Source organism: Mandrillus leucophaeus, unplaced genomic scaffold (assembly GCF_000951045.1).
Source record: "Mandrillus leucophaeus isolate KB7577 unplaced genomic scaffold, Mleu.le_1.0 Scaffold512, whole genome shotgun sequence".
NCBI lineage: Eukaryota > Metazoa > Chordata > Mammalia > Primates > Cercopithecidae > Mandrillus > Mandrillus leucophaeus.
Window position 1 is genome coordinate 2,112,173 of NW_012105498.1, and position 16,768 is coordinate 2,128,940.

The 16,768-nt window shown below is 37.5% G+C and overlaps 1 protein-coding gene across 5 annotated transcripts in view; it reads right to left on the bottom strand.

Annotated features, from left to right (window-relative positions):
- DLG2 (discs, large homolog 2 (Drosophila)) overlaps positions 1–16,768 on the bottom strand; it is a 916,021-nt gene that overhangs the window by 851,067 nt on the left and 48,186 nt on the right. The window lies entirely within an intron of this gene.

Sequence of the window (16,768 nt, forward strand, 5' to 3'; positions counted from 1 at the left end):
CAAAAAGGCTTCACTTATCAACATCTATGTTTACATAATATATATGCTGTATCTTGTATTTTCTTTTCTTTTCTTTTTTTTTTTTTTTTTTGAGACGAATTCTTCCTCTGTCGCCCAAGCTGGAATGTGCAGTGGTGCGATCTTGGCTCACTGCAACCTTTGCCTCCCAGGTTCAAGCAATTCTTCTGTCTCATCCTCCTGAGTAGCTAGGACTACAGGCATGCGCCACTGCGCTCAGGTTACTTTTGTACTTTTAGTCGAGATGGGGTTTCACCGTATTGACCAGGCTGGTCTCGAACTCCTGACCTCGTAATTCGCCCACCTCGGCCTCCCAAAGTGCTGGGATTACAGGTGTGAGCCACAATGCCTTGCTGTATTTTATTATTTATGCACCTCTAATCATAAACCTTAGAAATCCCTAAATAGAACATTAACAGTCAAATATGAGAGAAAATCATATTGGATAGTTTCAACTTTCTTTAAAAAAAAAAAAAAAAAAAAAACTGTACGATTTGCAGTAATTCTCTTTAAAGTTTAGTGGGAAACTGCGTAAAACTGATATAGGAGTGCTACAAGCCAAATCATTAGAAAATAAGAGATTGCAATCTCTATTTGCACCACCAATCTAACTTCATGAATATTGAGTAGAGCTATCTTTACTTTTTAGTTTCTAGAATTTTCACAGCAACTTTTGCTTTATCCCCCAAAGGATCTTTAATCTTTGTCTCAAATTATAGATTTCATTTAGATAAAAGACATACTTTCATCCTGATTAATACAGAGTTCTTCTATACGACATGGTGGTTTTGGAAAGTGCTCAAATTTTGGGATATTTCATTAGCTGCGCCCTCTGGAGTTAACAGAGTTAACAGCTTTTTAATGTCAATCTGTTCTGTGGGATCCTAATCAAATGATAAAACAAATAGCAATCCAGCAGGTTTTACAAAACAAAATTCATGTCTTTACCAAAAACACTGGGCGTGGAAAACATAACCTTGGCATACATATCTGTATAATGGATCAACTAGTTAGTCATAATATTTTCATGATTCTCAATGGGATGTATCTTGTGGGTAAAGACTCTGGAGAAAGGCATTTTTCACTGGATCTTACTAAAAAAAATAATAAAAGGCCTGTAGAGAAGAGAAAAAGGTATGAGGTTTACAGTCAGAAGACATGGGCTCAAGGTTGGTTTAGCAACTTTCTGATTGTATGATTTGGGGGTTTAGTGACTTCCTAGTGGTGTGATCTTAGGGCAAGTCCACTAACCCTCTCTGACTAATTTTCCTTCCCTATAGATTGGAAATAGTAGTAACAACTTTCCAAAATGGTTGAAGATCAAACGAGGTGATATAGTTGAAAGTGCTTTGTAAACTGCAAATTTCAGAATTAATGTTAAATATTATTAGTAGTAAGCATCTCTTAAGATAGACTACTGTAAAGATATATTATTGAATGGCTTGTAAACTGTTTACACTGCACAGATCTCAATGCTATGTTAGTGGCTGCAATTGCACTAATAAGATGCCTGTTTAGATTGTGGTTCTAAAACAGCTCATGTCAAAAGCAATAATAATAATAATTACTCATTATTAAGTATGTATTACCATTTATTAAATATATACATAAGCATATATGTCTTCATTTAATCTCCACAAAACCATATTGATGAGGCATTATTATCACTATTTCTATGTTATATATGAGGAAAATGAGGCTCGGTGAAAATGAGATTTAACATTTGAATACCGTTTTTTTCTGACCTCAAAATTCATTTTTCCCCACTAAGCTGCTTCAAAATCCCAGGATCTAGGTGGTTCTATCATGAGTTTGCAGTGATATGTGAGCTCTATACTAGAGTACCATATAAGAATTAGACAAAGCAGAGACCACCCTGAAGGCAAAAGATGCCTAAGGATACTGCAGGTTAGATGCTGAACACAGTCTAGTGAAGCCTTAGTATGTATTTTTAAAAAGGTTTTTAGTTTTGATGACATCTCTCCTATGCTTTCTGTTTGGTTTCCATGACTCACGAAAGTGTGCCTCATATCCAAGACTAGACTAAAAGCTCTCTGAATATCACATGCAATTCCTGCATTTCCCCATATTTTCTAGTGTAGTTTTGATTAATAAATATGTATTAATTTGATTTGAGGCTTTCATCCCATCTTTGCTTTTTTTCTTATAGATTATAATAATGTGTTATGGGAATAAATTTTATACATAAGTCCATTTCCTATATAATGCCATTTAAAACTTTTGTATGTTTATGTTGCTATTTTTCATTTTTTAATGTAAATTTAGTCCTTCCAAAACTATATGTCTAAAAATTGACACGTATTGTATACTTTTCTAGAATTCTCTACAGCACTTGGGTATATAGAAGGAGCTCAAAGAATATTGAGGAATACTTAGAATTTATTGACTAAATGTAGTGATAAAGTATAGAAGTAGGTATAAAGGAAAGTAATATATCTTTGCGAGCTTTGTAAAGCACTTCTAAGATAACCAGAACCCCAAAATCTCGTGATATCAACAAGACTGTGACTACTTTTCCAATATCCAGTATCACTTTCTTTCTTTGTTTAGTCACTATTACTTTACTAAATTCAGTTTTAATAAAATAATAATAATTTCATAACTCTAGGATGTGGAGTCTGTGAATGGACTCCACTTGAAGTAGAGGACAAGAACTTAAAGGACAAGATCTATATTATGTGGAATCTATGTTATATGGAAAGTTTATTTTTCCTTCTTTGTGCCAAAAGGATCCAGAAGCCACAGTTAATACCTACCTCTCTAAAAGTCATTAAAAATGCATGAACAAACAAGGTTGTATCAAAATAAACATATATCACATACATCTGACATTGGTAACACCCTGGTGTGACTGCCAAAGAGATGCCACAGTAGGTTCTTCTGAATGACACACTACCCCACTGTGCTGCTACACCAGGCTCTCTGAAGACCTTCCCACTCCCCTGCTTCAGGACCTTCACAGCCCACCCCAGACTTCAGAGTGTAGTTGAATTCCAAACATGTCCCATGAGTGTGCTCTTCTCACCAGTTGATAATTCCAAACCTTCCTTTAGCTCATCTGGCTCCTGATTCTTTGTTCACTTTTACAGTCAAGAGAGGTTATAACTAGTTTAATCTAGTTTGTTTCTGAGTCTTAAAAACCAACTATCCAGTTGCTTTGATAGTTCCCACCAAGTATTTTCTCCACACTTCACACTGCGCTGCCATATACACCATCTTTTTTTTTTTTGAGATGGGGTCTCACTCTGTCACCCAGGCCGGAGTGCAGTGGTACAATCTCAGCTCACTGCAACCTTCGCCTTCCAGGTTTAAGTGATTCTCCTGCCTCAGCCTCCCAAGTAGCTGGAATTACAGGTACCTGCCACCAGGCTCGGCTAATTTTTGTATTTTTAGCAGAGATGCGGTTTTGCCATGTTGGCCAGGCTGGTCTCAAACTCCTGACCTCATGTGATCCACCCGCCTCGGCCTTCAAAGTGCTGGGAGTACAGGCATGAGCCACCACATCTGCCCATATACTCTCTTTCTTCCTTTTGGATATCCTCTTTAATTGGATGCCGAAATCAAACTGGTGGCTCAGCAGATTCTAGTGTCCTTCTTTAATATGCTTATTTCCATTAACTGGAAAGAGACTTATGAAAAATCTAGAACAAAATCTTCTTTTAATCAGAAACTTCAAGACTTGTCTTTATGTACATCTAGGCAAGATTTTTGAAACTATAAGGGAGGAAGAAAAATAAAAAACTATTTCTTGAGTAAACCAAACTATGAAGTCTTTTTTTATGTTGTTTGCCTTTTATATGACATTCTCTTCCATGCAGAGAAAGCCAGTTTTCAGCAAAAGGGACTAGTACAGCTAGTTACAGAGAAGCAAGAAGTAAGCAGAAGGAATACTGATATAATTTAAACTATGAGATCAAGTTATTAATAAATGTCAGCCATTTTCCTATCCTTGGGCTCCATATGACATACAAATGTTCTCATATTACATGAACAATTTCGTTTATACTAGTAATAGATACACTTTTTTGACTTGCTTCCAAGAGACTCTAAATAAAACGAATCTGACAAAATGAATGCAACTTTACAAAGGAGTTCATTGATTTTGACTAACATGGTTACCTCTTGATATGTGTTAAGTGTCAGATATGGGAAATGCCTCTGACATATGTGGGCAGGTGGTCATGAAGCCAACTATGGTGAAGAAGCCTCCTCAAGCAAGGTATTGGCAGGAAATGTACAGTAGCTAGTCAGCCAAGAAACACTCTCATGAAGCTTAACTCCAAGAAGTGTAGACTAATCAGTGGGAAGGTCAAAAGACTTAATCTAATACCTAGACTTTTAAGAAGTAAGATAGAAAAGGAGAGAACTAGATCAGCAAGACATGAACAGCAACACTCATGGTACTAGGAACTACGCAGGGATTTCAACTGACCTGGGACATGCAAATGGAAGGCAGGTGATTGTCATTACGCCAGTTTAAATAGGCGGTAAAATATGGCAAGAATAACATATGAGCTGCTTTTGGATACTTTTGACTTATCTTATCAGCCTTACAGGACAGGATTACTGAATGGGCAAGATTTCTTGTCTATTTAGAGGGACACAGGCCCCATAAATGACTTTTATGTATGGTATGGCATGACATTTTGAAACAAAATGAAAGCCACTGAAAGTTTGAAAATGAGTCCTGTGTGGGGGCGTGTGTGTGTGTGTGTGTGTGTGTGTGTGTGTGTGTGTGTGTGTGATTTCATTATGAGAGTTGGAGATCCCAGAACCTCTAAGTAAATATTAGCTGTTTTAGACCGGCAGCTACTAGATAGCGTGCTAGCAGACTTTTTGCTTCACAATTCACACAGAAGATTGCCATCAGGATGAGCCCCAATCAGATCATATGCTAATCCTGGCTAGGGAAGTAGAATATTGAGGTTACTACCCACACACCCCATCAACTTTGAAGTAAGACATCTAACATTAAGTACTAGATTAGATATGCTGAGTGTTGAACCCAGGATAACTGTAGTGTGTATTAGACTTTTCCCCATAACCCTCTATTATGTTGGCTTACTCTGGAAAGAAAAATGTGGGGTGGTTGGGGAAGTGACTTCCGCCTTCATTTCCTGAATCACATTTTAGTTCTCCATTGGAACTGAAACCCTGTCTTTCCTTTCCCTCTTTTCCACAGTCTTTTAGACTGGAGTTCCACATCTCTAGGTGCTGGCAGGACCCTACTCCTATTTGGAGGATTTACTTGGAACCTATAATTATCATGACTTGAAGGTTTGTATTATTATGACCCTGCCACATCTAAATCCCTTGATATATTAATACTGGGACAGATAATAAGAGTGTGCACTTATATAGCAAATACTTTATGTAAATTAACTTATTTAATCCTCACACAATTCTATGAGACAAGCACTATTATTCTCAAAGTAGAAGTGAGGAAACAGAGGTTAAATAACTTTCTCAAAGTCACACAGCTGGTAAATAGCTGGTAAATCTTCAAACCCAAGCAATCTGGCCCCAAAGCCATGTTCTACTGCCCCTTAGAATAAAAACAGATTTCACCAGTTATGTCTGGATTCTATTTTTTTTTTTTTTTTTCAGATAGGGTCTTACCTTGTCACCCAGGCTGGTGTGCAGTGGTGCCATCTTGGCTTACTACAACCTCTGCCTCCCAAGCTCAAGCCATCCTCCCACTTCAGCCTCCCAAGTAGTTGGGACTACAGGCATGTATCACCATGCCTGGCTGATTTTTGTATTTTTTTGTAGAGACGGGGTTTTGCTATATTGCCCAGGCTTGTCTCAAACTCCTGGACTCAAGTGATCCACCTGCCTCGGCCTCCCCAGATGCTGGGATTACAGGTGTGAGCCACCACACTTGGTCAGATCCTAATTTTTACTGTTGATCAACAAGTTACAAGCCAGTTCAAATCTAAATTTACTTAATGTGCCGTTATCTTGGCTGGCCCAAGAACCTTCCCCTCCTTCCTCTGGTGTAGTTGCTGAGGCCCAGTGTGTCATGAGAAGAGGCCTGTAGGAGGCATGCGTAGGAAAAGGCCAATAGCCCCAGCATACCCAGACTGACTGATTCAGGCATTCTTTGAGTAAGCCTCAAATAAATTGGTAATTGACTGATTAAAGACACATCGATGGTTGTGTGAGAGAGGAAGAACAAAATAGGAAGAACAAATATATTCTAGAATCATAGAACTTTTAAAGCTGAGATCTTAAGGAACATTTAATTACACCCTTACATTCTAAAAACATGAAAATGAAGACAAAGAATATGATGTAACCCAGATCTCACAATTACATAGTATCAAAACTGAGGATAACAAGAATAATAATAATAAAGTATTAAGCATATATAAGGTGATTATTATGTTTCAGGAATGCTATAAGTACTTGAAGACATATGAATGCATTTAATTTTTACAGTGTTCTAAGAAAACATTATTGTTCTCATTAAAAAGAAAGAAGGAAGGAATGAAAGAGAGAAGAAAGGAAGAAAAGAAGATCCCAATTGACCAAGTCACTTGCCTAGTCACAAATCTAAGAGGTGCCATGAGCAGTTTTTAAACCCATGTCTTTCTAACCCCAGAGTCCATAAGGGTAACGCCAACATCTGATTTTTTTGCCTGAGCTTTTCTAGGCTCCCAAATTGAAAATGCAATTATTTTCTGCCTGGAAAGTTGCTAGTTTCTCTTTTACAGTCTGAAGAGAAATTTATCACTGTTCTGACTCTGATTCAATTCCCCAATTATCAGAGGTATTTGGGTCCCTTAATATCTTGCAAACCCCCACTTAAAAAATGGAACAGTGCTATTTTCCAGTTAACCTATTTCTCAAGAATTTAGCTGAATAAAAAATGCATGTATAGGCCGGGAATGGTGGATTATGTCTGTAATCCCAGCATTTTGGGATGCCAAGCTGGGCAGATCACTTGAAGTCAGGAGTTTGAGACCAGCCTGGCCAACATGGTGAAACCCTGTCTCTACTAAAGATACAAAAATTAGCCGGGCATGGGGGCGGGTGCCTGTAACCCAGCTACTTGGGAGACTGAGGCAGGAGAATGGTTGGAACCCCCAGAGGTGGAGGTGGCAGTGAGCTGAGATTGTGCCACTGCACTCCAGCCTGGGGAGACTCTGTCTCAAAAAAAAAAAAAAAAGTTTCTTAGGTTATTATACTTATTACTGAGATTATTTTTTGCTTTCCTAGATTTTCTTCTCCTTTTAAGTTCCTTCTCTACAAGACAACTAGGTGGGTGCAGTTCAATCCAGCCCAGCTCTAAGTCATAACTACTAATATCATCCAGTGGCTTTGGCTTGTCACCTGCTCTACAGAGACATAAGACATAAGACCACTGGTCTTATTGAGGCAGGAACAGTGCTGAATAAACTATGTGAGTGCCTGAGGGCTTGGCTAGTTCATCCTGCAGACTGTGGCAGGATGTCTAAAGGAAGCAACTTTGGAGGAAGCTAAGATTGTGGTCCCTTTCCCTAGCATTTAATGAAATGCCTGGATGGTTACCTACCTAGCTTAACACCAGACTAGCTCAGAAAACAAGGTAACAGGATGGAAGATTCATGTTTTGGTTTGAAATCAATTTGACTCTGCTTGCCTGAACTCTTAATAATAAGAATAATATTATCCTCACTTTCAGATAAGAAAACTAATAACGTTAAGTAACTTGCCCAAGGTCATTCAGCTGGTAATAGCAGGACTAAGAGTCAGACAATGGTAGCCTGGCTCCAAAGTGGATAAATCCTAACCATTGCAATACATTTGCTTCTGTACCCTATTAAGATTTGATAAGCAAAGTCTGTTCTAGTCAACACAATTTGTCTTACTTATCCTTGAAAACTCACCATTTGTATTTTTTATCCCCTTGGACTGGAGAGTTACCATCTCTGTTTGATCCTCCTTTAAAATACAAAGTAGTAAAGTATTTTGCAGAAAATAAATGAATATCCTATGAATATCCTAAAGACCTCAGATAGGCTGAGTTGGTCTTCCCTTTTTTCCTAGCGCAGAAATGATGGGGCATCCTGGAGAATGAAGCACAGAAGTAGAGACCAGTAGATCCCACACAAAAAATTGAGCCATTAGCTCAAATCTCAAATGTGGTTTAGTCAATGTGCCCCATGCCGAAGAGAGTTTTCTTTACTTTATAAGTTTTTTCTAGAATCGATCCTATTTTGATGAAGCAATGGGGATTGCTTGAACTGTTAGTATGAAGATTCTTCGGATCTCCATCCTGCATGCTCGCCATATACCTACTTACACTTAGTATAAAAGGCTAAACTAAATTACTGACTAAAACTGCATCTACAGATCAACACTGAAACTCAAATTGGCAATTATATCGACCACCAATGTCATGCTATATAAAGTATATCACACACATTCAATCATTTAATTTCTATAGTGAAAGGAAAGGGAATTAACATTGATTAACCAACTACCTACTGTGTACCAAGCAAATATGGTAAGCTTTTTACTTGTGTTTTATTGTTTACCCCTTACAGAACCCCAGAAGGATTGATGGAATTTCCCCTTGTCTATAGATAAGTAAATAGAGGCACAGAATGATTCTGTGAATTTCTCAAAATGTCAGATGGCTAGAAGGAAGCAAAACTGAGATAAAACCCAGGTGTTCTGATTCTAAGCCCTTTGCTTTTCACCATTAGGCCATAATGCCTCAAACCCCACTGATTCACACTGAGCTTTTACAAATCTAACTGCTTTATTTGTGCACATTATTTCTGAAGATCCCACAAAAAATGGAGTCATTAGCTTAAATCTCAAATGTGGTTTAGTCAATGTGCCCCATGCCATAAAAACCATACCTACTTAATTCACTGATTCACTCCATGTGGTGCTATTCCTGGAAAGATCCATGTGGATACCATCTGCTCCTTGTTGCTAAGCTACTCAAGAGTTATAATCTTAGCAGTACAGTTGTATTATCCAGATTTAGGTGCCAGAATTTGGAGCAAGCTGTCAATAACCTGGTTCTTTAGGTTAAGGTAGGGCTTATTTCTTCCGTAGTACATGGATAATGATTTTTTACACAATGGGGGATCACTAAATTATTGCTATTTAGTTTCCATCCTTCTTCTCTCTTTTCCTCCACCAGGCAAGGATCCTTACTACTCCAAGCACATACCTTGCTCATGCCTACCACAATGTCTTTGTTTTCATTTCTTCCTTCTCCTACAACCTAAATCAGTTGCAGTCCTCAATTTTATCTCTCTAACCAAACGATTTCCATCCTGCAAGAACAATCTAAAGTTCCAGATGCTCCATGACACTTTACTCATATCACTCCAGGACTCAGTCTATACATCATATTCCCCACATTTTAAAGCACTCGTTATTTGTATTACTTCAGATCACACTGAATTTTAAATATTAAAGGAATAAGTTATGTGAAAGAACTAAACCCTGACATTCTTAATTAACATTTATTTCTATTTTTATACATGTTGATAGCTAATTGGTTCATGTGTGATATTCAAGTCTCCTTGCAGGAATTGTAATCATTTTGAGGTCAGGGTCCTCCTCTCTACTTCTTCACCAGCCACTCCACCTACACTCCTAACTGTGCTGGGCATACAACACACACTCAAACACTCAAACAGTAATTGTTAATTGAGTTTTAGACCTATTGGACTAGAGTCACAGCAACAGGAGTTACAATTCGTGAGAAACTCTTGAGGCAACAGAATTAGATAAAATGGGTAGAAAGGGGTAACTGCATGCTGCCCTCTGGTGACGAGTTCTTGTACCACACTGCCGTATGGTGTCCATGTGTGAGCATCTGGAGCCTGTCATGCACTCCAGACCATGCTATTCACTGCAGAGCATGAAAATTAAGGAAAATATAAGCAGAAAGACTTGTCTATGCTAACTATACACTGCTACTTTGTGCTTATTCTTCCCTATTCCGCATTGCAACCCTATGAAGTACATATTCCAATTATGATTATAATAAGGAAAGTGAGGCATGGACCTGTAACACAACTTATCCAAGATCACCAGACTAATAACCAGCTGGAGCCAAGCCTCACTCCTCTTGACTCCAAATCCATATTCTTGTCTTACCACTACCCTGCGTGGAACAAGGACGGTAGCTGCTGGCAGTGTTACTTCCTCTAACTTACTATTCCACTGTACGTTTCAGGAGAAGTTAGGTGGGAGGAAGCATGGGATTTGGGGAAAAAAACTAAGAACTCAAAAATCATGACAAAGCAAAATGACATCTACAGCATTTCTCAAACTTTCCAGACAAAATGTGAGAACATATCCCCAAAGATTTACCCAAAACTAGACATTTATTCAAAGCCTCATGTCTTATATTACAAATGAATGCAATTTTCATCCTTTACTCCATAATCAAATTTTTTTTTCATAAGTTATTAGGGTACAGGTGGTATTTGGTTACATGAGTAAGTTATTTAGTGGTGATTTGTGAGATTCTGGCGCACCCATCACCCGAGCAGTATACACTGCACCATATTTGTAGTCTTCTGTCCCTTGCCCCTCTTTCACTCTTCCCCTAAAATCCCCAAAGTCCATTGCATCATTCTTATGCCTTTGCATCCTCATAGCTTAGCTCCCACATATCAGTGAGAACATACAATGTTTGGTTTTCCATTTCTGAGTAGCTTCACTTAGAATAATAGTCTCCAGTCTCATCCAGGTCACTGCAAATGCTGTTTATTCATTCCTTTTTATGGCTGCATAGTATTTGTATTTTTAATAGAAACATAAAGTTTTGAGTCATTTGTAATGGAATCAACCTGACAACCCAGGTGGTTCCTGCATGGCTATAAAAAAATCAGGCACTCTGTCTCCCTGGAAATAACCACACTCCTGTCAAGGAATTATGTTCCTAATATAAAGACAGCAGAACTAGGGAGTCAGGAGACATTAGTTTTAGACCCAGTAAGTTCAGTAATTCAGCATTTACTGAGTCTCCCCATTTATTTTTATTTTTTAAGGAATAAAAAGTGAAATGACCTCTAATAGTCCATTTCTCATCAAGGATCTGATTTTACCCTTGTAAAGTTCATCCTACTAGGAAATACTGTAAAGAAAGCAGGGATGCTGTATAACCCTTCATTCTGGGAAATGATCTGTTTTTACCACTCAGACATAAAAAGCTAGAAGACAGAACATTAAGAAAAGCATGCAGAAATAAAAGACAAAAGTTAAATTTGATAAGGAACAATTATATAAATTGGTTTCTAATGACTTGGCTGAAGGATAATGTCCTGTATGCCTTAGACAAGGCACCTCAAAAATCTATATATGGTCCTCTTGCTCTATGTTCATAGTTCATGTTTTGTTTTTCTTGTAAACAGGTTAATTTTCTGGCCTAAGAACCATGTAATCAGCAGCAAGGAGTTCTCTTCTATATAAAGAGTAAAAAAGATTTGAAGTGAAGCTAAGAATTATTCCATTCTTGCCTTTATCCATTTTACATAAGCTATAACTCCAGAAAAAAAATTGTTCTGCCTTCATTTTTCCCCTACTCACCATAATTTGACACTAGATCATACACTAAGATTTGAAACATAACAGGTGAAGCCATAGAGAAAGTCTTAAAATATTTTATATCTAGAATGGTTCTTTTGTGTGAGAGGAAACGTTAGGGAGAGAGGCAAAGATGAAGTATGAGTTAGTTTACTGTTATCCATTAGTAATCTACAATGTGCTCATGTTTATGGTGGGCCTGGAGGATGTTCCAAGACTTGTTTCTAAACAATGGCACTTGGGTGCACATTACAAGATAACAGGATAGAGAATATTTTAGTTTCATTTTCTCTAATTTTAAATTCTGATAACATCTGTATGTCTAAGAATCTCCCCTCAACCCATTTTTCTTCAAAATTAATGTTCAATTTGGAATCATTTCCAATGAGGAAAAACATGGAGAAAAATAACATAAAAAGAAGAAGTGAATGGGGACTAGAAAAATAGAGGTTCACTAAATACTGCTGGCATTTGCTGATGCCAAAGAATATATTCTGCAGATGTGTTTGTATATTGTCATCAACTAGGCAATGAAGTCTTTGTTCTACAAGCCAAGAGCCTACAAATCTCTGGATCTAAAATGCCAACCAGTTCCTAGCCCCACAGCTGTTCTAGCTTCCCACAGTGGCAGTGTCTACGTTACTCATGCTTTCTCAGTTTTCCGGTGACTTTCTTACTTTCAATTATTCTATAAAGCAAGGATAATGCTTGTTCAATTTACCTCCTAGTAGGCCTGGCACAATGCTACAACTCTGTGTTTAACATAAAGAAGGAGGAATATTATCTGTTGCTGTGGGCTAGAGGAGAGATGGGGAAATAACAAGAGAAAAGAATGAAAAAAGGAGGAGGAGGACTGGGAGCAGGTTGTTTTCTGGTATGTGGAAACTCTGTCACAAGTTGGAGTGTGAAATGATGATTCCCAGGCTGGGACTCTCTCTTCTGTGCTCTCAGACTCCTTTATCCACTGGAATTGTAATCCCAGGTACTCAGGAACCTTCATTTGTTTTATAAAGGCTTTCCCTAACCAACTAGAAAGGAGATGGTAACTTCCTCATAAATATATTTGCAATCATCTCATGACTCCTCCTCACCCACTCATACTGGATAAGAACTTTTGTATCTTGTTTTTATGTTACAGGATGAGCACTTTCTAGTCCTGCACTTGGATTTAGCAGACGAGCCTTCTAGGACTGACTGTGACCCCGTAGAACTTAGTCAAGTCACTTAACTCTCTGAATTATTTCTAAGGTTGTACGCAACTATAATGAAAATTGTATGATTCCTGATTTTAATGCTAGCCTAATTTTGAATATCATAAAAGTAGTAATAAAAGAGTTTAGAACTTGGATTATCTGTCTGGGATTTAAGACCTTTGTCCTCACTTCTACAATGATCTTAGCTGATTAATTTAATCTCTCTGAAACTTTCTATTCATGTATAGATGTTAAAAATTATTATTTAGTCAATATCATGTGGTTCTTCAAGAAGCAAATGTAGCCATATATAAGGACATTATGCAATTTGTAAATGTATATATTTGGGATAACATTTAAAAATTTGCAGCAACAGTAATAACGACCTTTACTGGGCACATTTTTTGGTCAGGCACTGTGTTAAGAGTTTAATTCACATTATTTTATTAGATTTCAAACAATGCTAGAAAGTTACATATAACACCTAATTTTACATTGGATGAAACTTAGGCTCAGATAATTTGAGTAATTTATCCAAGATAGCAAATGGTGGAAGAAGGATCCTTCAAGTAGCTGAAACTCTGAATCAGAATAAAAACTGAACTCAGATTTTAGTCCTACTACATTATGTCTTACTGTTTAACCATTGTTGATCCTGGCCATTTCAACTTTCTAAGCTTTAATTTTCGTATAACTACTATGAAGATAAGAAAACTTGTCTTGCCTAATTGTGAAAGTTGTAACGAGAAGTAATCTAGTTTATACTACTTTGAAAATTGTAATACAATAAATAAATATAAGGAAGATAGGTCGTAGTAGTAGAGGTAGTCTTAGCAGCAGCAGCATCAAGTGTAAAACATTGGTATAATTTTTTTCAACTCTACATGATGAAAATGAGAAATCCCATTGCTCCTAAGCATCTTCTTGCTAAATAAAAATATCTAAATGAAGCTTCAACAAATATAACATATCTAGTATTAGCTCATTAAAGCTTTTCAGGTTTTAATGTGTGTATATTTTTAAATTTTGGTTTGCTACATGGAAGAGGACTGCCATTATTAACTCTGAACAGCTGTCTATTTTTCTGTTCTGTAACAAATAAGCTTGGGGTTCTATTTTTGCAATTCCCGGGATGGGTATGGAAAGTGGAAGTGGCAGAATATAAGTTTTACTCTATTGCATAATAACATATATCAATGATAATATTTCATTTTAATGAGTCATCAAAACATTTTATAACGAGCAATACTGGAATACAAAGAAGGCACCCTGCACCTGGTGGTAGTTTTTCGTGGCCTCCAGATGTATATGCACAGGCATCACAAGACCAGTAGTCAAAGAAAATGCAAACTTCACAAGTGAGGAAGATATAAAGATAGCAGGCTCTTGCTTTTTTGTTAAAAACCCAAAGTGACAATTTCATTCCACTTTACCAGCAATCTGCAAATGTTCTTGCAGTCCCAAGCTGTTGTAATTATCCAGGTCGCTTCTGGTGTAGTTCCCTGCTCTGCCTTAAATTGAACATCTCCATAGATTGAGTGTCATATTTATTCCTATACTAATAGAAATTCCATTAATAGACTTGTTCATATTCTTCAGAAGGAAATGGACTAAAAATTGGGGTATTACTAAACAAATGCAAAGCGAGGTTAAGAGGAAAGAAATAGGGAAATGAATCCAGCATGATTGAGGATGATGAGTTATAATGAATGAGGATGATGAGGATTAAGTAATATTTAGAATCCAGAAAGGACAAAACACACTTGGAACACCATGAACTGGGACTGAAAGTCATCACTGATCAAATCCTATTTAGAGCTGACCTCAACATATGATGGTTCAAACTATACATCCAGGGACCAGAGAGGCAGAGTCGGTGGATGTGATGCTGGAGCTCAGGAGACAGAGTTTAAGAATTTATTTGAGGCAAGAAGGATAATTTCCTCATTATCATTTCATTGTTGCCTAAATTCTCCCTTCTTAAGTATTCATCATTCCATCTGTGCAGATTTACTTAGTGAACATACTTAAGACACCACACTTGGCACTGCAGAAAGTAGGAAGAGGAGAAGTGCATAGTCTTGCCCTGCAAGGAATTCATAGTGTCATGTGGAAATAAAAGAAACCTCCCAAATGCTTATAATCCAAAGCAGAAAAAAATGCACGAGAGAAATAGGGACAAAGTCCCATGACAGGCATGAAGAAAGGCAGATGGGATTATGGTTACAAGACCTAAGTTCCCTCCTTGTCTTACTGGCCACATGATTTTAAACAAGGTACTTAACCCCACTGATCCTCTAAAATGTAGATAGTAACAATGGGTCATTTCATGTTGGTATTGTGATGACTGCATACAAAAGTATAGATTAAAGCAGTTGGTAAGAAGTTTCCCTATTCTTATTTTTCCTCAGAGGGGTGTTAATCAGGGTTGAAGTAAGGAGGGAGAAGGCATGCCTTTTAGTTATTAGGCAAAAGGGAAGGCTTGTGGAAGGGGATAGGAGTTAAGTCCTGAAGGATACAACTTCACTTTGAAAACCAGTGTTCTCAGTTGATTTGTCTGTCTTCTCTTCAGTTCTGTCCCACCTCTTCTAGTAGCACTGTATCCTATCCCTGTACCACTAGTCACTAACTGACCCCTATCTTAAAGTTCTGTGGCTGTGAGAATAGAAATCCACTTGCACTGGCTTAAGCAAAATTTGGAAGTTGTTGTCAGGCTAAAAGGACAAGAAGCACAGCAAGGCAAGCTGCCTGGTAAACTGGAACTAAGAACTGGGAGTTTGGGGGGACCCAGAAAGTCACAGTCCAGCCTATCTTACCTCATTTCTCTCAGTCTCTTTCTTTGAGACCACATCGTTTCTCATCTGCTTTTCTTTTTCTACATTTCTTTCAATCTTTCACATCTGTGCACAAACATTCTCTGCTTCTCCATGGATATATCCTCAATTCTAGGCACCATTGTCAACCTGTAGGTCAGGCCACAGGTAGCAGGGATAATTAAGCCAGGTTTCTGAAAATCATTTCTTTCTTAACTTGAGGTTCTCTTCTGAGGCTCCAGTGCCTTTGTCTGTGGGCCTGAATTATTTAGTGTTGTTTTTATGATTTACCTGTATAATTCCTGACCTTAAATATGACCCAGCTCTCATCCTGGTTGTTCTGGCCTTGCTTCTTCTGTAATGTTCAAAGTGTCAGATCACGAGTTGGAGAAAGTTAGTAACATATTCTCATTTCATACTGCTCTTTCATGCCTTAGTGCCTTTGTTCCAGTTTTTAACCTCTCACCTCCCTCATCTTGTAAACCCCTATTTCAAAACTGTCTCAAGACTTTTCTCCTTTTTCCAGCCTTCCTTGATTATCTTTCCTTTCCATCCCAAGCAGATGGATCACTCTTTCCTTGCTGCATTTACCATGGTTTGCACATCTTTTAATTGCTGCTCCTAATCACACTGCAATACAGTTATCTTGGTTTTAGTGTTTTCTTCTTACTCTAGTGAGCTGATTAAGAAAATGGGCTCTGAGGTTGGATCACTGAGTTCAAGGACCAATCATTCCATTTATTAACTACGTGACTTCATCTCTTTTTTACGCTTTGTAAAATGGAGATGATAGTACCTACATCAGAAGTTGTTGACAGACTTGAGATAATACATGTAAAATGCTTGGAAGAGTGCATGATATGAAATTGTTGCTCAGTAAATATTAACTATTACTTTTTAAACTGCGAGTACCTAGTCCAGGGTGTGGCAAGCAGGATGTGTTCATTGTTTGCTGGATAAATGAATTGTATTTAAAAACTACAGCATATTTGGGAGGATGTTTTATTTCTTTTGTTTGTAGTGACGGAAAACGTATCTACTGTTGCTACACTTTCTGATAATTGATGTGTATCTGTGTATGTATACATGCAATATTGAATTGCAATTGTGAGAAACACTCTAAACAACTTGCCTAAGATAGCATTCAAGTATGCAATAGAGATATATGTGTAACTGTTT